The sequence below is a fragment of the Procambarus clarkii genome, chromosome 90 (genome assembly GCF_040958095.1).
Source record: "Procambarus clarkii isolate CNS0578487 chromosome 90, FALCON_Pclarkii_2.0, whole genome shotgun sequence".
In the NCBI taxonomy this organism is placed as follows: Eukaryota; Metazoa; Arthropoda; class Malacostraca; order Decapoda; family Cambaridae; genus Procambarus; species Procambarus clarkii.
The window spans coordinates 10,977,085-10,999,056 of record NC_091239.1 but is presented as its reverse complement, the minus strand read 5'-3'; the positions used below and the strand labels follow the sequence as shown (position 1 = coordinate 10,999,056).

At 40.2% G+C, this 21,972-nt stretch overlaps 1 non-coding gene across 1 annotated transcript; it reads left to right on the top strand.

The window, feature by feature from the left end:
• The first annotated feature begins 15,481 nt into the window (after positions 1 to 15,481).
• Positions 15,482 to 15,600, top strand: LOC123746628 (5S ribosomal RNA). The gene has a single exon (XR_006771532.1). It is a non-coding gene; the product is annotated as a 5S ribosomal RNA (ribosomal RNA).
• Positions 15,601 to 21,972: the final 6,372 nt, after the last annotated feature.

Genomic DNA, 21,972 nt, shown 5'->3' with positions numbered 1-21,972 from the left:
CGTGATTCAACAGTTTACGAACGCCGGTGTTCCTAAGAACATCGTTGCAAGCCAAGACACCTCCAGAGCACTTTTTTAGCGTTACGTAAACAGTTTTTAAGTCAAGTTTTCTCCATTACACGACCCGGAATAGAAAATATTTTGGTTGGTAGTGGCCCGTCTTGCTTGCAATATATATATATATATATATATATATATATATATATATATATATATATATATATATATATATATATATATATATATATATATATATATATATACATATGTTTTATTTACCTGCAACTCGTATTAAATATGTATTTTATGAACAAAAATGTAAATTTTCAGGGCAAGTTGTTATTTAAATACTTAATAAGTACATATTTGCTGCTAATCATTTAAGATAATTGAAGCCAAAATATTCCTGCAGTCAATGTGTTTTTCCTCAGCAAATTAGTTTACTATTGCCCATAATTCCCCCATAACTAAGATTGCCGCTTTAAAGAGTATTGCCCTTCATATTAAAAAGTTCATAATAAATAAAATATTAAGGAATACAAATTTAAATTAAAAAACAATAAATTATAATTAAAAACAAATCGATAGGATGAAAAATGTTTCCAGGTCTCTCATTAGTCATAGGGAAATTAGTAGTGACCTATGACTAATTATTCATAGGCGTAGATGAATAATTGCAGACAGATTGCAAAAGACAGAATGCTTTTATTCTCCACAAGAAGCAGAAGAATAAAGAATCCTAATAGTTTTACACTAACACGTTGCAGAATCATGCGTATGAGTCTTATAAATTTCCTAAAAACGTTCTTGACACAGCCATTTACGAATAAAAAATTCATGATACTTAACGAATCTATTTCCAGGTGCCAATCGTTAGGAAAAATATTCAGTACAGCCCCCCCTGGCATACTAAGAGTAGTATGCCAAGAATTTTATCAAACATCCCTTTGTCTAGCGGAACTGGAAAATATATCCACGAGCCATGCAAGCATTAGACATTTCCCAACACCCCCATGGCACTTAAAGCATCAGCGAGGCATTTCCTTGCGGGTGACAAACATAGAAGAATATGTGTACTTTGCGGAAATAACACTCCTGACGTTCATGGAACTTTGTAGCATAGATTAAGGCAACGTGAGCATCGTGGAACTGTTACATTGTGGGCCTTGAAGACGACGTACAGACACGACCCAGAACAAGACTTTAGATAAGACGAGCTGAATTCAAGCAAAAACTAGCAAAGATAAAATTACAAATCACACCATTCCCATCAAGGTCTTATAAGAGTAACAAATGACTTTTTTGTCGGGAATACGAATTCTTTATATATATATAAATATATATATATATATATATATATATATATATATATATATATATATATATATATATATATATATATATATATATATATATATATATATATATATATAAGTACTAAAGGAAATTCCCAAAGTACTAAGTACATAAGTACTAAAGGAAATTCCTGTTTCAATTCTTCCTCCGTGGTCTGACACTGTCACATTTTTCATTACGTGTTAATTTTCGTGATTTACACACACACACACACACACACACACACACACACACACACACACACACACACACACACACACACACACACACACACACACACACTCACACACACGTTGAATATCATGATTAAACAAATTTTACGCAGACAAAAATGACGGGCAACTGATTGCAAGTTCCTCTGTTGCCAGTCACGAGAAATACGGGCACGTATAAATAAGGTAAATGGTGAGAAAGATAAGGGAAGAAAGGGAGAGTGTGTGAGGGAGGGCGGGAGAGAGGGAGGGAGGGAGAGAGGGAGAGAGGGAGGGAGGGAGAGAGGGAGAGAGACAGGCACTTGGGAGATCGAATCCTGCCTTGCTCTTTGGCCCCTGTGTTCCCTAACTTAGAATGCTTATACTCAGTAGAAAAAAAATGATCCCAAAACCAGCTAGACAGTTCTTGTTAAGTATCCCCCACCGAGAAGATCAATTGCGTTGGATTTACATATATAATTCAATCTTCGTGTTCCATGATGGGAATGGGCGTGGCTTATCCAGGTGGAAGTGCTGAGGGATCGAACTCTCTCTCCTAGTTAACCCAACTGGTAATGGATCCCAGCAGCCAGGTTAATGGGAGTCTGCTGGTCAGCTTGTTCTCTTGATTTGCCACTCTGACAGCTGGGTGGACAGTGCTTCGGATTTGTAGTCCTGAGGTTCCGGGTTCGATCCCCGGTGGAGGCGGAAACAAATGGGTAAAAATGTTTCTTTCACCTTGATGCCCCTGTTACCTAGCAGTAAATAGGTACCTGGGAGTTAGTCAGCTGCTACAAGCTGCTTCCTGGGCATGTGTAAGAAAAAAAGGGAGGCCTGATCGAGGACCGGGCCGCGGGGGAACGGTAAGCCCTGAAATCATCTCAAGATAACCTCAAGGAGGTCTTACATACAGCTGTATTAAGAACTGTTTCATCTGTCCTGTATACAGCTTAGCACTGTTGTACGACGGTGAATAATTATATCGGAAAACATTGCACATGTCAAGTTTGTACGCAAAAGCAAGGTAAAGCCAAACCAGTTTACATTGAACACTTATCTAGCAGTGCGAGGTGGTTGCTAGTGCCAGCAGTCGAAGCTGTTGTCTTCCGCTCCACAAACACGCTACTTGAGTGAAAGTTCAAGCTGCTGTTTGTACTAAATTTTCAGCTTTATTAACAAAGACTGAAATTATTTTTTTTAAGCGTTGTCACGTATGGATTTGCGCAATGTTCCGGTAGCAGTGAAAGACTGATAAAGACTAGTTTTACCCTCCACTTTCCCTCTTTTCCTCAACAGCTTCCCTATCCACTTGGGGTGGACGGTAGAGCGATAGTCCCACTTCATGCAAGTCAGCGTTCAATCCCGGACCGTCTAAGTAGTTAGCCACCAATTCTTCCCCCCGTCCCATCCCAAATCCTTATCCTGACTCCTTCTAAGTGGTATATATGTCATAGTGACTTGGAATTTTCCCCTTAAAACTCCCTCCCTCCACCTTTCTGCCCCGCAGACATGCCTCTATCCTTTCCTCTCATCCTCTCAACTACCCCTCCTTCCTCCATTCCAATCCTTTCCCTCCCCCTACGTGTCTAAAGCGAACACCGCAACCCGTCCTCTTAAAAATAACGTCACTTTTGGCTGGTATGCGCACTGTGGCCAAATTTGGACGTAATTTGAAATGAAATCGACTCACAAAAGTGACGTTCTGTTCCGTTTTCTATTTGAGTCGTCCGGCGTACGCGCAGAGGTTATGAGAGGACACTCTAAAATTAAGTTTTTCATAACGTTTTGAAACTTTATGAGAATTTCCTGCCCACCTAACCTATCAGAGGACCCTTAACTTACTGTTGTTGAAAAAAAAATCCCAAATTTATTTACATTTTTTTTCGTTTTCAAATTACGTCCAAATTCGGCCATACGGGCAAACGGCCAAAAGCGACGTTCTGTTTAAGAGAACAGGTTGTTAACCACTGTTGCATGTGGGTTGGGCAACAGACCTGCTTTATCTCGTGCACTCTGGCCCTCCCGAGAAGTGATGTCCGCTATCAACGCGAGCACCACGCGGGAACCGTAAATGTCTCTCTCCGCTGAACGCGTTCATGCTAAAATTCAGAGGATAATGATATAGATGACAAGAGTTAAGAGTCCGGACTCAAGAGTTGGCCTGGTACGCCACTGGGTTCAAGAGCTTAACGGAAAAACCAGTTTCTTAAAGTCTATTACGCAAATTAAAGGCATGAAAACAGTATTATAAAAAAGATTAAATGACAGGCACTTTTTTTTTGCACCACAAATAAGTGTTTCAAGGTATTTTAGGGTTTAATTGTTAATGAAATGTCTTCCGCAACACATACACACACACACACACACACACACACACACACACACACACACACACACACACACACACACACACACACACACACACACACACACACACACACCAATTGTCTACGATTGTTGCACAGTTAAGGAAGCCAGTTTTAACACACAGAGAAATTAAAAAGATGCAGGACGACCTTGATAAGCATCAATAATTAAATGAACACAAGACATAAACTCAAGTAAATGTAAGTTAATGCGAAATGAGAAAGGACTCAGAACCCCATAAACAATAGACAATAGGCGAACCAAAGCTAAACTGCAAGTAAACCAAATTGTTTACAGCGGGTTTACCTCGCCCCATCCCCCCCCCCCCCTCCAAAAAAAATTTAGAAATGCGGTCAAAGTATTCATTACAATCTCGTGTGCTCAGAGAAAAAAACATCTTCACTTTACGACTAGTAATAAGCAAGTGGAACACGGAGGGTCTTACAGAAGTCAGCTCGTGGCCGATAAAATACAGGGCTTGCTGTATCTCTTCCTTCTCATTGTAATTTGGCTTCTCTGTAATATAATTAAATCTTCAACATTCTCAATTTGATAAATTCCTCGCCTGGAGCGTATGTTTCGTGGTGTTACTTTCACGCCATTTATGAATACAAAAAAATACACAAATTTCAGCAATGAAATCCGCGAAATTGTATATATGTATTTTTTTTTTTCGTATGTATTATATTTCTTGCCTTCTCCGTTTTCCTATTGACCTGACCTTTTGACCTCGGCATTTTCGTTTGACCTCAACCTCCCTGCCCTTTGACCCCATTAGCCCCTAGCTATGCATTGATCCCTATAGCCCTCGAAAGACCTCTCCCATTCACCCATTTTTCCATTACCCTTTATTACTCAACCGTTTCTGTCTCAACCTGAGAGATTATCACAGGCTAGTTCGCCCATTTTCCACTATATTCGGGTGGAAGTGAAATAAAACTATTTTCTCCTTTAAGTCACTCAGTCAGTAGCATCTGAGAAGTATTTTCACCCTTAGTAGGTCAGTCTGCAATATTTGCGAATCAGTCTTACCCTAACAGGAATCAGGCTTGACAGCTGAGTGGACAGCGATCGGTATTCGTAGTCCTAAGATTCCGGGTTCGATCCCCGGTGGAGGCGGAAACAAATGGGCAGAGTTTCTGATACCCCGTGTTAACCTAGCAGTAAATAGGTACCTGGGAGTTAGACAGCTGCTACGGGCTGCTTCCTGGGGTGTGTAACAAAAAGGAGGCCTGGTCGAGGACCGGGCCGCGGGGACGCTAAGCCCCGAAATCCTCTCAAGATTACCTCAAGAAAAAAATAAATGCCTGAGTGATGCATTCTTACTAACCCTAGGTCACTATATTCAATAGAAAATTAGTAAATTATTAATCAACAAATGTGAAGATCCAGTTCAGTTGCAGATGAGGAACTTCATATATAATATAAATTATATTCCCCCCCTCTACCCGAATTACAAATATAATTTGGAAATTATTCCCTCCCCTCTTTTCACACACACAAAATTATTAATTAAAAATCAAGAAGTCACCATCCTGCCCACTCCTACAATACAACAATACAATACAATTTTATTTAGGTAAGGTACATACATACAATAAATATTTACAAGGATTGTTTGACTTATAGGTAGAGCTAGTACATACAATGCCTAAAGCCACTATTACGCAAAGCGTTTCGGGCATAAAGAGTCTAAGAGTCTAAGACACCCTAAGAGTCTAAAATATTGTTGCAAATTTTCTGCAATATTGATTTAATTAAAGACTGTTTGGAAATAAGGAAACGAACTTCTACCACCTTATAATACCATTTAATAGGGGAGGAGAGTAGAAATAGCCTTAACTACTCTATCTCTCTGAGATGTATTTTATTGTCAGAATAATCGTACTTGAACCTAAAAGACCATAAAAAAATATGTAATCAAATTGAAATGTGAAAACCATTCGTGATGCTAAGTTATAATAGAAATATATGCTGATAAGGAATCACAGTAAAAATCTATATTTCCAAGGAATTCCAACGATTCGCTAGTCATTATAATCAGAAGGAAGATCTTGGTTTACTTAATATGCTCAAGGTCTTGTATTGAACATATCCCCTTACCCTTTACCCCTTCTTATTGTCTATTGTAGCCAGGTGGAGTAGGGTCCAGGACTTGATATACGTTTGTCATGTCTACGTCATTGTTACTCTTTTGAACAAACCCTAACCTAACCTAACCTAACCAAACCTCACGAAAATGAGAGATAAAATTTAGAATTGTGTATATGGTGTTCACAGCGTGTGTGACGTAATTGCAACGTCATAATTTTAATAAATTTTAATTAATTACCAGCTTTTTGATCTTACTGACCAGGAATGGTTTGTAACTGATGTGTGTCAGTGGCGTTCCAACCAATGTAACTCACAGTATGTATGTATATATATATATATATATATATATATATATATATATATATATATATATATATATATATATATATATATATATGTCGTACCTAGTAGCCAGAACGCACTTCTCAGCCTACTATGCAAGGCCCGATTTGCCTAATAAGCCAAGTTTTCATGAATTATTGTTTTTTCGACTACCTAACCTACCTAACCTAACCTAACCTAACCGAACCTAACCTATAAAGATAGGTTAGGTTAGGTTAGGTAGGGTTGGTTAGGTTCGGTCATATATCTACGTTAATTTTAATTCCAATAAAAAAAAATTGACCTCATACATAATGAAATTTGTAGCTTTATCATTTCATAAGAAAAAAATTAGAGAAAATATATTAATTCAGGAAAACTTGGCTTATTAGGCAAATCGGGCCTTGCATAGTAGGCTGAGAAGTGCGTTCTGGCTACTAGGTACGACATATATATATATATATATATATATATATATATATATATATATATATATATATATATATATATATATATATATATATATATATATATATATATATATTCTGAAAACATTCTGAAAAAAGAATGTTTCAGTAGAGTTGTATAGTTAAGTCTGCACTGCAATGGCGAAGCTGTTGTTAAAAGTGAAACATTTTGTATCTTATTCGTGGTCTGAATACTATAATATATTGACAGAGCTGTAATTAACAATAATAGCTGTATTATCTACGAGAAACACCGGGTGACGCCTGGGGCTTATTGCTCCGGCTGGTCAGAAACTTAGTTCTCCTGAGATGGATCTGAGAGGCAGGTGGTCCAAAGGTTCAAAGTCTACCTGAGATGGTCTGAGAGGCAGGTGGGGCTAGATGCTTCGGTTGCTAAGGTTCAAGGTCTTCCTGAAACTGGTAATGTATCCTGGCAAATGAGAAAATACACATACAGAATTTCCTGTATACGAATTCAGAAATCTAAAGACAGGATCATTGAAACTATTCTGGATCGAAACACACACACACACACACACACACACACACACACACACACACACACACACACACACACACACACACACACACACACACATGGGGCCTCGTAGCCTGGTGGATAGCGCGCAGGACTCGTAATTCTGTGGCGCGGGTTCGATTCCCGCACGAGGCAGAAACAAATGGGCAAAGTTTCTTTCACCCTAAGTGCCCCTGTTACCAAGCAGTAAATAGGTACCTGGGAGTTAGTCAGCTGTCACGGGCTGCTTCCTGGGGTGTGTGTGTGTGTGTGTGTGGTGTGGGAAAAAAAAGAAAAAAAAGTAGTTAGTAGTTAGTTAGTAAACAGTTGATTGACAGTTGAGAGGCGGGCCGTAAGAGCAAAGCTCAACCCCCGCAAAAACACAACTAGTAAACACAACTAGTAAACACACACACACACACACACACACACACAATATATTTAGGTCGGGGATCATTGCGTTTTACGCCTGGCGACAGAAAGGTCAGAGTCCAAAAGATGAAGACCATTCATGCAGCATAAATAGAACCTTGGCACACGTTCACTCAGAACTGGTCGAAACAGCGACTAACCGGCATTTCGTACCTTTTACGTAATCGTAGATTCTAAGATAGCTTACTCATACTACCTTACGCATTCTCCTCATAACTACATAACCCTCTAATTACCAGATAATTAATTAATTAGCGCTTTATACTGACAGAATAATCTTGAAACATAACGTATTACCATTGTAATAGTTTATGTTAATTTAAATATCTTTAAAGCATTTGAAATACATTGTTGATGTGAATACTTCACTATATATGCACTGCAAAATGTGTGTGTGTGTATATTGGGCACAAGGACTTTAAAATCTGTGTATTAATTTATAATACAAGGCTTACCTGGTCTATACTGGCTGCCAATCATCGAGCTATATGCTGTCATAGTATTACTCTGGGTATATATATATACTTATACGTATATACCTAATAGCAGCAGCGAGAGCAATTTATAATGCAATGTAATTATTTAATTATTTTAATTGCAGGGAATAATTATATATGAACATGAAATATTACATTTTATATTTTAATTTTTTTTTTGATCGAGGAATATATATTTCTGTATTTTTATTTCTCTGGTGAACCTGTTACATCCAGTGCCTTGTGTTTTGACCTGAATGTTTCTGCAATGGCGGATTGATAGTGTGGATTTAATGTAATTTGTGCAATAGTATTTACTCCCATTCCACTATTTTGCACAGTGAAAATTTGCATAACATTCGCCTGGTTGCGTCAGTAATGCGTCCAAGAGGTATATATATATATTGTTCCATCCACTTGAACTGAACAATTCGACGACTGTCTCGCTTCTTACAAGATCGGCGTTCGATCCCCTATGGTTCAAGTTGTAATTAGATTTTGAATTTGAATATACACACTCTTAAATGAACAAATCCACAAAGGGCCGTGACGAGGGCTCGAACCTGCGTCCGAGAGTGTAGTGTAATACACACTTCTGTTCAGTTTGAACACTATTGTTCACTGCCATATTTCTGTTCAATGGCGCATGTGTTGGCCTTGAGGTGATGGTGTTCATGGCCGCTGCCATTTACCTGTTCAAATGATTGTCTTGGAAGAGACGATGTTCATTTATCCACAATTAGTTACCATGGAAACCATCAATACACACAGGTGAAGTGAACCCCCAATCACCTGCAATAGTCAGTTGATTCTTGATTTTTCCAGAATCGTCGTCCGATTTCCCTAAGGATATAATGGTTGGACACCTTTATTCCACTCCCTCCTCCTTATACAACATCCTTATCCCACATATCCTTTCCACCTGCTATAGTTACAAGGGCCAATATATATATAAACCATTCTCCTCATAATTATTTTTTTCTTCATGACATCTTCACTACTGTAATAGGATCGGATTATGAGAGCTCCTTGTGGATCTGAACCCTTGGAGCTCCTCCCAGAACCCGAGCCGAAATGATTGAAATCCATCTTTCAATCTCTTAGAGATTGATATAGAGTCTAAATCCCTTAGACTCTATATCTCTCTGCCAAACCTGTTAGAATTCATTACCCACAGAAATCACAATAGCGTAATGCATCCAAAATTTGAACCCAATTTTGACCATGTCGTAGCTCAGTCGATTAAGGCAGCGTCTGGGTTCCTCCTGGACGTAGGTTCGAATCCTCGTCACGGCTCTTGTGGACTTGTTCTGTTAGAATTCAGTTAATCCATATCCGAATTATCAACTTCAGGTCGATAATACGTTGATATGGATACGTCGACGTTGATAACGTTAAATCAATGTTAAATCAACGTCACTCATAGATATTATACCCACTGGGAGTCTCATGGTTACTTAAGCAGAGGCAGACCCATTCTTACCCACTTGAGAGAAGTCATAATATTAACAAAGATGTTTCTCGATATGAAAAACGTACTCGAAAAATGTAGTTTTTTTTTGTCATGCAAAACAGAAATCAATATTCGACCTCTCGTATAATTATGTCCAGCTGAATATATGTTATAAAAGGGTTTACGAGAGCAAGAAAATGAACACTTAGTTCATTAGTGGTTGTGGAACTTTGCTCGTCAGAGTTGAGATCATCATTACAGTCAATTTGCATAAGATAACTGCAAACAAACAAAAAAGTACGCAAGTTGCGGTCAACCACCGACATAAACACAGCAACACACGCACGCAAGCACGCACATGCACACACGCACGCATATGCACACACGCACACACATGCACACACGCACGCACATGCACACACGCACAAACACAAGCACATCAACACACACACAAGGCGACGACTCCGAGTGATAGCGCTCGGAGGTCTCATAGTCCGAAGGGCTTGGGTTCGATTCCCGGCCGAGGCTGAAACAAATGGGTAGAGTTTCTTGCACTCTGATATAAACCAATTAACTTAAGTAGACTTAAGTAGATATTTACATCCACTTAAGTCAAGTCTGCTAGATTTATACATTAATAAATTTATATCAAATTAACTCAACTTGATTTATAAATCAACTACTGAATTATCAAGATTTTAATTTGTAATAAATCTACTTAACTCCGTTGTTTAAGTCAGTATTTGATGTTAGAAGCTGTGAACCCGACAATATATTGTTTTGATGACAGGCTGTTAAATTTCTTAACTAACCATCGTAACAAACCATTGGTAAACGAGGTCTTTTAAGAACCTCGCCTCAATCTGAGCTCAGATCCCAAGGAAAAAATCCTATAAAACTTAAGGAAGCTTGTTACCGTCATGTAGGATTTAATACAATGTAACTTACACGAGCCTTCTTATCCAATGTGAGGATAACATTGACATGCGAACTCATGTTAAAACTGATGTTATCAGTATTGTCTAGGACTCAGTATTGTCTAGGACTTGTGGGGGAAGCCGTGTAATCCACTATTTTGTTGGTTTAGGGGAAGTTCAAGCAATTATTTTTGCTTCGATCACTGCAAGAATCTTGGTGCTTGGAGAGCACTTAAGATCTTCTAGATAAACAAAATCCTTCTTTGGTATTTTGGCCATTTTCTTCTGTTTTAAGATGTAAGTGATCCTAAGCAAGCTTACTTTACCTCTTATATTTTGATTGTATATGATCCTGAAAAATCTATAATATTTCGTTTTAATATAAACAATTTTTGAAAGACAATTTCTGGGTATAGATGTTTGGCTGAATTTTTTAGATGCTCATTACTCCCAGAAAGTATCATATATTCAGCGCTAATTAGTTTCCCTACACAACCGTAATTTGTACGTTAAGTGTCGATAAGAATACAAATTTAGTTCATTTAAATGTGGGTGATCGAGTAGGAAGTATTGATCAGGTGATCGTGTTATCTTTATGACTTGCGGTTACCACTTACGAGATCATTATCGCCGTCAACCATGTGAAACCATCTTTTTTTGGGTCAACATAATCACCTCAACCAAGTTATTGGTCAACAGCTGGTCAACACCTGCTCATCACGTGTTGTAATTGGGTCATAAATTTTCCAACACCTCTATCATGAGGTCATATTTTAAAAATATTTTTTCTATCTCTTGTTATACCTGAAAAATTATCGATTTTATCACCTGCTAACAGAGCTGTTTTCCTCCTAAGTGACGTCATACTGAAAAGTTTCCTTCGAATATAATTTCGGGAAATTCGTAATTACTTTATAATGAAATGTTGTCGGCTGATCAGAGAAACATTAAGAACGGCTTTAAGTTTGTCTTTGTTTTACACATAAGAAAATCGTTCAATTTTTCTTCGCTTACACATGGAAAAGACGTTCAGACATTTGTTTATTGTATAAGAAAAGTCGCCAGTTTTTCTTCGTTTATCATATAAGAAAAGTCCCCAGTTTTTTTCCGTTTATCATATATGAAAAGTCCTCAGTTATTCTTCGTTAATCATATAAGAAAAATCCCCAGTTATTCTTCGTTTATCATATAAGAAAAGTCCTCAGTTTTTCTCTATTTACACACAAAGTGTGTTTCCTTTGGTGTTTGAAATTCATATAGCTAATAACTATTTAATACGCATAAAACTTGCTAAAATACTGAAATAACAATTGCAAATGATGTAAGATAATTAGGGCTCAAGCAAATATTGAATGCTAATTCCCTACAAACAAATCTATTCGCCAGACAAGGTTCGTCATTTCATTTATATATATTAATTAAGAACATGTTAAAGGAGAGAAACATATGGAAATCAAACTATAAAATTTCTGAAAATTTGTTCACAAAACAATTTAATTAATAATTTGACATCCTTCGTGTATATAGTAAAGTTATAACATCGAATCTTCGTTGTAATGATATGATTTACTCACCAACAATCTACTGTTATTGCTGCTACTAACCAATGGGGACCCAGCTCCCAGCCGACCAGCCACTCATAGAGTCAACCGTCGCCACCTCCATCACACACCGACCAATCACTGTATAGCACAGTTCAAGCGTTGAAATCGGCGGCCAGAATGATTGCTGGCACAAACCCCCTCAAAATATGTGAGAAGTCTGAATATTCTTTACAAGCCGAATGGTCTCCCATTCTTCAATGTCTCCTGATGAAGTATTCAACACCACCACTTAAACTTCAACCTCAAGTTCCTAAGCTCCAGACATCACTGTGAGTGATGTCGTGCTTATAGCAGGAGCAGGTGTTGTAGATGTTGACAGCAGGTCCTACTGTCAACATCTGCAACCATGTCAATGCCACCCAACTATCACATCATATCGTCAACTGCAAGTCTTACCCACGGTGGTTGAAGGGAAGGGAACTATCAAGAGAAACCGCCATTATGACTATATCGCACTGGGAAGGGGTCAGGATAAGGATTTGGGATGGGACGGCGGGAAGGAATGGTGCCCAAACCACTTGTGGGCGGTCCGGGATTGAACGCCGACCTGCATGAAGCGACACCGTTGTTCTATCGCCCAGCCCACCGATCTTTTTCTACCCTCGTCAACTTATCTCAAGTTCCAAGCTCAAGAATTCTACATCCTCAATTCTGTCTTCCATTCCCAGCTTACCTGCTCTATCAATCGTTGTTGTTGTTAAAGATTTGCTACCTGAAATAAAGTTCCAAGTAGCACGGGCTATGGTGAGCCCGTAGTGCCTTCTCTATCAATCAATCAACACCCTGTCTCAATCAATTTTTAATTCCAAACATGCGACATTCCTCAATAATCCGGAAATGGCTGGTTTTCCTCCGCTTTATATGTGAGAAAATATATAATAAACATGCCATTTACCTGGGTTCTAGGAGACTCGAACCGTGTACCCTCCACGTGTGTGAGGAGGTCGAAGCTCTATCGCCTGAGCTATTGAGTAGCATTAATAAGGAAGGATTCCAGAAGCAGCATCTTATTGCCAAACTGGAATTTTCGACTTGGCGCTTTCTCCTAATCGTTTCTTCCCCTCAGGCGCGCACTTTAAGCCTATTAATTAAGGATGAGCGTCTGGAGGGAAAATCAGGACACTGGTTCGAGGTCATCGTTCTGGTCCAAATTACATACTAAGTATGTTTTAATTGCAAATCTTTTATCCCAGCTCCTGTCCTGTCCTCATATCCCTGCTGTTATCTTATCCTCATATCCCAGCTGTTATCTTGTCTTCATATCGCAGCTCCTGTGCTTTTATCCCAGCTCCTGTCCTGTCATCATATCCCAGCTGTTATCCTTTCCTCATATCCCAGCTGCTATCTTGTCCTCATATCCCAGCTGCTATCTTCTCATATCCCAGCTGTAATCTTGTTCTCATATCCCAGCTGCTATCCTGTCCTCATATCCTAGCTGCTATCCTGTCTTCATATCCCAGCTCCTGTCCTCATATCCCAGCTGCTATCGTATCCTCATATCCCAGCTTCTCTCCTAGTCTCATATCTCTTCCAAATGCTACATAGTTACACTAACTTAACTCTTTCTCATCTGCGTTTCTCGCTCAGCCGCTCTTATCACACAATCGACCAGTTTATGACTCTGGTCCTCAGTGGTTTATTTGGTCTTGTGAGCGGCTTAACGAGAGGAAAAGCTGGAATTACCACTAGACGCTGATGGTGTGTGATTCTGGACTAGGGTCGAGGTAGCTGGTTGTCAGAAAACGAGTTAATGGGGCCATTTACGGGAGATGTATATGAAGGGGAACTATTTTGAGTTGGGTTTCATAACTGGTAGAGTTGGACTAATGGACGTAGGATTGATTAATATTGGAGAGCGATGTGAATAGCAGTAATTTATTTAATAAATAATATGAAATAACCAAAGACCCAGAGCTCAACCCCCGCAAGCACAATTAGGGGAGTACAATTAGGTGAGTACACACACACAGACACACACAGACACACACACACACACACACACACACACACACACACACACACACACACACACACACATCCCCAGGAAGCAGCCTATAGCAGCTGTCTCTCTCCCAAATACCTATTTACTGCTAGGTGATCAGGTGCACCAGGGTGAAAGAAACTCAGACCATTTATTTCTTCCTCGGCCGGGAATCGAACCCGGGTCCTTAGGACTACGACCAAAGAGCGCTGTCCACCGAGCCACGAGGCCCTGTAATTTGTAATTACAGTGTAGCTGTAATTAGGGTGTTTAGTCTTAATGAGCTTGTTTAGTGGTAATGAGGTTTAGTTTAGTTAATCAGGTTATTTAGCTGCAATCAGGCTTTGTAATTATCAGGATGCGTAGTTTTAGCTTCGGTTTCTACTCCTTTTGACCATGTCGTAGCTCAGTCGATTAAGGCAGTGTCTGGGATGCTCTCGGACGCAGGTTCGAATCCTCGTCAGGGCCCTTGTGGATTTGTTCATGTGAACGTTTGTCGTGATAACCCTTCCCTGATTGGTCTTCAAAACGACCCCTTGTTTAAACCACCCAAGTAATTCTCCTTTGCTTGATGATCGAGAATTCTCACTCAATGAAAGCTCCTTCAAGCACATTACTGGATCTGCTTGGGTTCACAAGGTGAGGATAATTGCTGATTCATCTCTTAAAGGTGCGAGGAAATTCGTGGATCATTTATTTTCGATTTCTGCTTGGGTTCCGTCTTTTCGTTCCTTGGTTCATTTTTTTGTACTGGCCAATCAGAGTAGTGAGGGCTAATTTGTCGATCATCGATCTTAATAATTATCGATGATTATAATCTACTGGTTAAGATTTAATACGTACTTAAATTAGTAGCTCTATGGTTAGATAAAACTTAAATTGACACATACACACATACACATGGATCATGGTGGCTGAGTGGACAGCGCTCGGGGTTCGTAGTCCTAAGTGCTCGGATTCGATTGCCGGACGAGGCAGAAACATATGGGGCAACAATTTGTTTCACCTCTGATGCATCTGTTCATCTAGCAGTAAATAGATACCTGGGGAGTTAGACAGTTGCTACGGGCTGCTTCCTGGGTATGTGTGTGTGTGTGTGTGTGTGTGTGTGTGTGTGTGTGTGTGTGTGTGTGTGTGTGTGTGTGTGTGTGTGTGTGTGTGTGTGTGTTAGAAATATATTTAGTAGACATAATAGACGAAAAAAAGATTTGGTTAGAAAGGCGGGGTTGAAGAGCTAGATTCTGCAGGCACCATTAGGAAATACAAATAGTACACACACACACACACACACACGCGTGCGCACGCGCTAACGGCCATACCACGTTGAGAACACCGCTTCTCGTCCGATCAGCGAAGTTAAGCAACGTTGGATTTGGTTAGTATTTGGATGGGTGACCGCCTGGGAACACCAAATGCTGTTGGCAATAATGTTTTACTCAGTTGATTGAGAGTTGAGAGGTGGGACCAAAGACCCAGAGCTCAACCCCCGGAATCACAATTAGGTGAGTACAAGAGCGAGCACATACAGCATAAATTCTGTTACTTTATCACCAATAGTGGTACCTGAAGTAGCTATATATAAGGTCCACCTTGACTAGTTATCCTCCATCAAGGAACAGATCATTACTGATCATTCCACTAGTAATATATCACTTATATTTCACAACGTAAATTACTAATTATGCAAGTTATGCACAATCCCAGTAACGCTGTACAATCTACAATCCAACCATTGACTGCCAGATCAGGCACAAGTCAGAGTCGATACCCCTGGAAGGGCAGTAACGCGAAGGCTAGTCTTATAGGATGAAGGCTGATATAATGGCCTTCTCAATCATGGGTTCCCTACTCACAGAGGCTTCATCACGTACATGATCGCCCACCCAGCCATGAATGATGGGGCAGAGATCAGGAGGTTTATAGGTTGCTTGATCAGTTGGTACAATCCAAAATGGGGAAAGGTGGTCTTGCAGGAATCGTCGGTTGCAAAAAAAATTGAGGGGCTCGCTTGTTGCATTATTCATGAGCCTGCATTATGCAAAATAATGAAGGGATAATAAGCAACGGGAGAATAATAAGGCATAATTATCCTTGGGGTAAGACGGTCTCTCTCTCTCTCTCTCTCTGACCCACAAAGGAGTGATCTACCTCTCCTTGACCCAAGAGTTGGGAGCATTCCTTCCTCAACCCAAGAGCTTGGAGCATTTCTTCCCCAATTCTAAAACTTTAAGATTTCGTTTAATGACCCATGAACTATTAAAATTTGTTCATGTTCCAAGTGCAAGGAGTTTTCTTTCCATGACCAAAGACCAAATCATTATCTAAGATTTATTCATTATCCAAGATTTATGCATGACCCAAGACGTATTTACTGCATAGAGGAGACAGCACTACCTGTCACCGCTAAGAATTTTGCTGACGTGAACACAGTTCTTGGTATAATGAAAAACTTGAACGTGGAAATCAAAAACTTCCACATTGTCTCCATTCAGGAAGTTAAGGGGCAAGATTAGGGAGAACCCAATCTACTGAACAGGAAAATAGAAGCTAGAAGGAATAGGATTAGTAACCCAATTTATTACACAAACCTCTGGAGTCACCCTATTTAATAACTATACGTGCATTTCGTGTTGGAAATTTGTGGAGTCATACTACTGTTCATAGAGAATACTTTGATCTCACCCTGTTCACAGGGTGAATATAGAAAAGACTATTTTACTAGTTCAAGGTGAGGTTGGATACTTTACTGGTCCATGGTGAGGTAGACTACCATACTAGTTCAAGGTGAGGTTGGATACTTTACTGGTCCATGGTGTGGAAGGCTACTTTACTGGTCCAAGATGAGTTAATGTCAATTATTGTAAACACCACGAACCATAAAGTCGTAAACTCATGGGTAAATTATTCCTTCCTTATCTCCCTCACTTACGTCCCACAAAGTTATTGACTTGTAGAACATGCTGAGAACATTTAATGTCTGAATCTCCTCAATAATATGCCTCAATTATTGTGAATTCCAAATTGTTATTAAATCTGTATTGCGTAGAACGCAAGCGAGATCATGACCCTCTCGAAAATGCGTCAACAGGAAGGTTTCTATGTTTTTGATCACCCTCTCTTTGCATGTAAGGAATTAAATAATTGATCTTTACTCAAGGAAATCATATTCTAACAGTTTGAAATTCGTCAGATTAAACCCATTTGCTCCATTATCACGACCTTGCAGCAAATAGCTGGATTGTCCTTTTCTAGTGTGCATATGAGTGGTCTCTCATGATGTCATGATCACTTGTGCTGCTACTCATGTTCTTATGTGAACATGTGTTGCTACGTTGAGTCAAATGATGTCAGTGTGGTCTCTGTAAATAGCATTTCTGTAAGTGAAAATTGATGCATTTCTTGTAAGACTGGTGTAAATAAACAACACAAGGATGTTCACCAATCCACACACTAGAAAATGAAGGGACGACGACGTTTCGGTCGTTTCGGTCCGTCCTGGATCATTCTCGAGTCGATTGTGAGAATGGACCGTTCTCAAGTCACAATTGACTTGAGAATGGTCCAGGACGGACCGAAACGTACCTCGTCCCTTCATTTTCGAGTATGTGGATTGGTCAACATACTTCAGCCACGTTATTGTGACTCATCACTTGCAACCCAAGGATGCTCTGTTCTGTGACAATTTTTTGGCCTGAAAGTATGTACTTTAGATCATGAGAAAATAAGAAAAACAGGACGAACCCATATCGAAATGAAGACAAATTTACAAGATTTTTAAGTGCATTAAAATGTGATGATTTCAGACCCCGAATGTTTGAAAATCTCCAAAAAAAATTTGAGGGGGGAATGAGTTTTATTCCTGTCGTGATAGAACACGAGGTAAAAACCCACATGCCACCATAAACAGGGGGTGTCGTGTGGCCCTTGTTAGGCATCGTAGTCAAGCATGTTGTGTCATAAATTTAATATCCAGTCAGCAGTGCGGTAAACTAGATTGCCCTGTAGATACACTGCTGCTGAAGACACACGCTTCGATCACCCTACCAATAACAGTTCACTATTAACTGGACACACTTAAATCACTCTTTACATTCCACACATAACTGTAGAAACCATTGTATTGTATACCTGTTTTATATATATATATATATATATATATATATATATATATATATATATATATATATAAATATATATATATATATACCTTGTATCTCTAATATGTTCACCTCGTATACACCTCATTCCCTTAAGTGCGTATGAACCAATTCACACAGACGAAGCGAGCTGGGCCCAAGAACTGAAGCTTGTCCATCATAAAAGGTAGAGTTAGGTAATCCCGCACACATGAAAAAGACTGACTGATGATGAACCAGTTTAGTATACATACGAGTATACATGTCAGTCATTCCAACCAATATACATATCAGGAATACCAGTTATACATTCATGATATTCATACCAGGCACACATGTAAGAAATACCAGGTAAATATACCTGCTATACATACACAAATTGAAAGGCTATGGGCAGAAATTAGGGTAAATACACAAAGAAGATAATAGGCAAGGATATTCTTTCGCAAGTCTCAGATGGTGCCCTAAGATCAAGGATAATATCCTAAGATACAATCTTGCCTTATTCACCTGCATCGCTGAATCCGGTTCCACCGGACGCCAACCATCCGGCAGAGGAAGAGAATGAGGGAGGCGAAAGAGAGGAGAGGAGAGAGAGAGAGAGAGAATAATTTGTGTGTGTTTACTTCCCCATTTGTGTCTGCAGGATCGAGCATTGACTCTTAGATCCCGCCTTTCTAGTTTCGGTTGTTTAAAGCAGTGTGTGTACTCACTTAGTTGTGTGTGTGTGTGTGTGTGTGTGTGTGTGTGTGTGTGTGTGTGTGTGTGTGTGTGTGTGTGTGTGTGTGTGTGTGTGTGTGTGAATTAATATTCATTTAATCAGCATCAATAAATATCATACATTTAGCTTTATGCACTTGTAAATATATAAATATGTTAATGAAAAAGACTTGCTTCGTTCATATATGACTCCGTCTCAGTATCATATTAGCGGATATATTGTCATTGATAAGGACAGGTACACACCCGTGCTATGTGTGCGTGGGTGTATTTTCGTACTCACACCCCATGGCGTGTGTGTGCGTGGTGCGTTGGTTCGTACACATTCCCAGTCTCTGTGTTTGGGTGTTCAACACAGCTACAAATATATTATATGGACACAGGATAAACAAATGTATCATTACTACAATTGTTCTACCTTGTTTGAGGCCAAAACCATCAGTGAAGACATTATTTTCCATTACTCATATTCTGGTTTGAAACGTGAAGCCAGCCAATCAGAAGAGCTTCTATTTGAATGAGCCATTGGGTGCTCACGAAGAGGAGGAGCTCAACCAATGGGAGACAGCCATGAGAAAGGGGGACGCCTAATTCTCTTTAAAGTGCATTACTAACTGTAAAAAAGAACGTGATTGGACAGCTACACAATCGATCAATTCTCACGATTTTCCAATCTGTAAAATATTCATATGTTTTGACTAACGTAAAACGTACGAACCCCACCAACCCACCTAACCAAACGAGGATAATTCGAATTTTTGTCCGATTGGTAGAATCCGTAAGAAATTGCGATGTATTACGCAAAGGGGCACGCAAACATCTTATTTGGCAGGGCGTCACGTGACCGGATGAATCACTAGAACATAGTGATCATCCATCAGTGCCAGACATCATCCATCAGTGCCAGATATCATCCATCAGTGCCAGATATCATCCATCACTGCCAGATATTCTCCACTAACATATATATCTGCTGTCTGAGCCAGATATCAAGCATCAGTGCCGGATATCACCCATCAGAGCCAAATATATCATCCACCAGTGCCAGATATCATCCACCAGTGTTAGATATCATCCACCAGTGCCAGATATCATCCACCAGTGCCAGATATCATCCACCAGTGCCAGATATCATCCACCAGTGCCAGATATCATCCACCAGTGCCAGATATCATCCACCAGTGCCAGATATCATCACACCAGGGCCAGATATCATCCACCAGTGCCAGATATCATCCACCAGTGCCAGATATCATCCACCACTGTCATATATCATCCATTAATGCCAACGGAGCGACCACTCCAGTTCCATTTTCGGTAGAAATAAGAGAAACTGGTATTGGAGCCCAACCTAACCCCCCCCCCCCTAAATAAGAGAGAAGGGGGGGGGGGGTTGAACCCTGCACCACAGGTCATGAAGTGTCCTGGTGACTGTGTGATGAACAGGTTTCTGTTGCAGGAGCTGTAACTCCCTTATCTACAGGTGATTAGTGGAGCCAGGACTCGTTAAGGGGGTGGGTGGGTTAGAGTGCAAGTTAGTGGTGTCCCTTCCTCGCCCATCTAATAGGTCGCCTTTCTAACGGAATCGATCATTCAGTTAACAATGTGATGAATTGATGAAGATTTCCATTAGTTTAGAATTGTTCTTTTTTATGCTTTGGTCTCGATTGGTTATTGGGAGACACACAACACCCATAACTTGCTCTGTTCAAAAGCACACACATGGTTGTGTGGGTGTTGCTGGCAAGCACAAACTAGTAGTCAGCTTGTGTGGGTGTTGCTGGCAAGCACAAACTAGTAGTCAGCTTGTGTGGGTGTTGCTGGCAAGCACAAACTAGTAGTCAGCTTGTGTAGGTGTTGCTGGCAAGCACAAACTAGTAGTCAGCTTGTGTGGGTGTTGCTGGCAAGCACAAACTAGTAGTCAGCTTGTGTGGGTGTTGCTGGCAAGCACAAACTAGTAGTCAGCTTGTGTAGGTGTTGCTGGCAAGCACAAACTAGTAGTCAGCTTGTGTGGGTGTTGCTGGCAAGCACAAACTAGTAGTCAGCTTGTGTAGGTGTTGCTGGCAAGCACAAACTAGTAGTCAGCTTGTGTGGGTGTTGCTGGCAAGCACAAACTAGTAGTCAGCTTGTGTGGGTGTTGCTGGCAAGCACAAACTAGTAGTCAGCTTGTGTGGGTGTTGCTGGCAAGCACAAACTAGTAGTCAGCTTGTGTGGGTGTTGCTGGCAAGCACAAACTAGTAGTCAGCTTGTGTGGGTGTTGCTGGCAAGCACAAACTAGTAGTCAGCTTGTGTGGGTATGGTTGGCAAGCACAAACTAGTAGTCAGCTTGTGTGGGTGTTGCTGGCAAGCACAAACTAGTAATCAGCTTGTGTGGGTGTTGCTGGCAAGCACAAACTAGTAGTCAGCTTGTGTGGGTATGGTTGGCAAGCACAAACTAGTAGTCAGCTTGTGTAGGTGTTGCTGGCAAGCACAAACTAGTAGTCAGCTTGTGTGGGTGTTGCTGTCAAGCACAAACTAGTAGTCAGCTTGTGTGGGTGTTGCTGGCAAGCACAAACTAGTAGTCAGCTTGTGTAGGTGTTGCTGGCAAGCACAAACTAGTAGTCAGCTTGTGTAGGTGTTGCTGGCAAGCACAAACTAGTAGTCAGCTTGTGTGGGTGTTGCTGGCAAGCACAAACTAGTAGTCAGCTTGTGTGGGTGTTGCTGGCAAGCACAAACTAGTAGTCAGCTTGTGTGGGTGTTGCTGGCAAGCACAAACTAGTAGTCAGCTTGTGTGGGTGTTGCTGGCAAGCACAAACTAGTAGTCAGCTTGTGTAGGTGTTGCTGGCAAGCACAAACTAGTAGTCAGCTTGTGTGGGTGTTGCTGGCAAGCACAAACTAGTAGTCAGCTTGTGTGGGTGTTGCTGGCAAGCACAAACTAGTAGTCAGCTTGTGTGGGTGTTG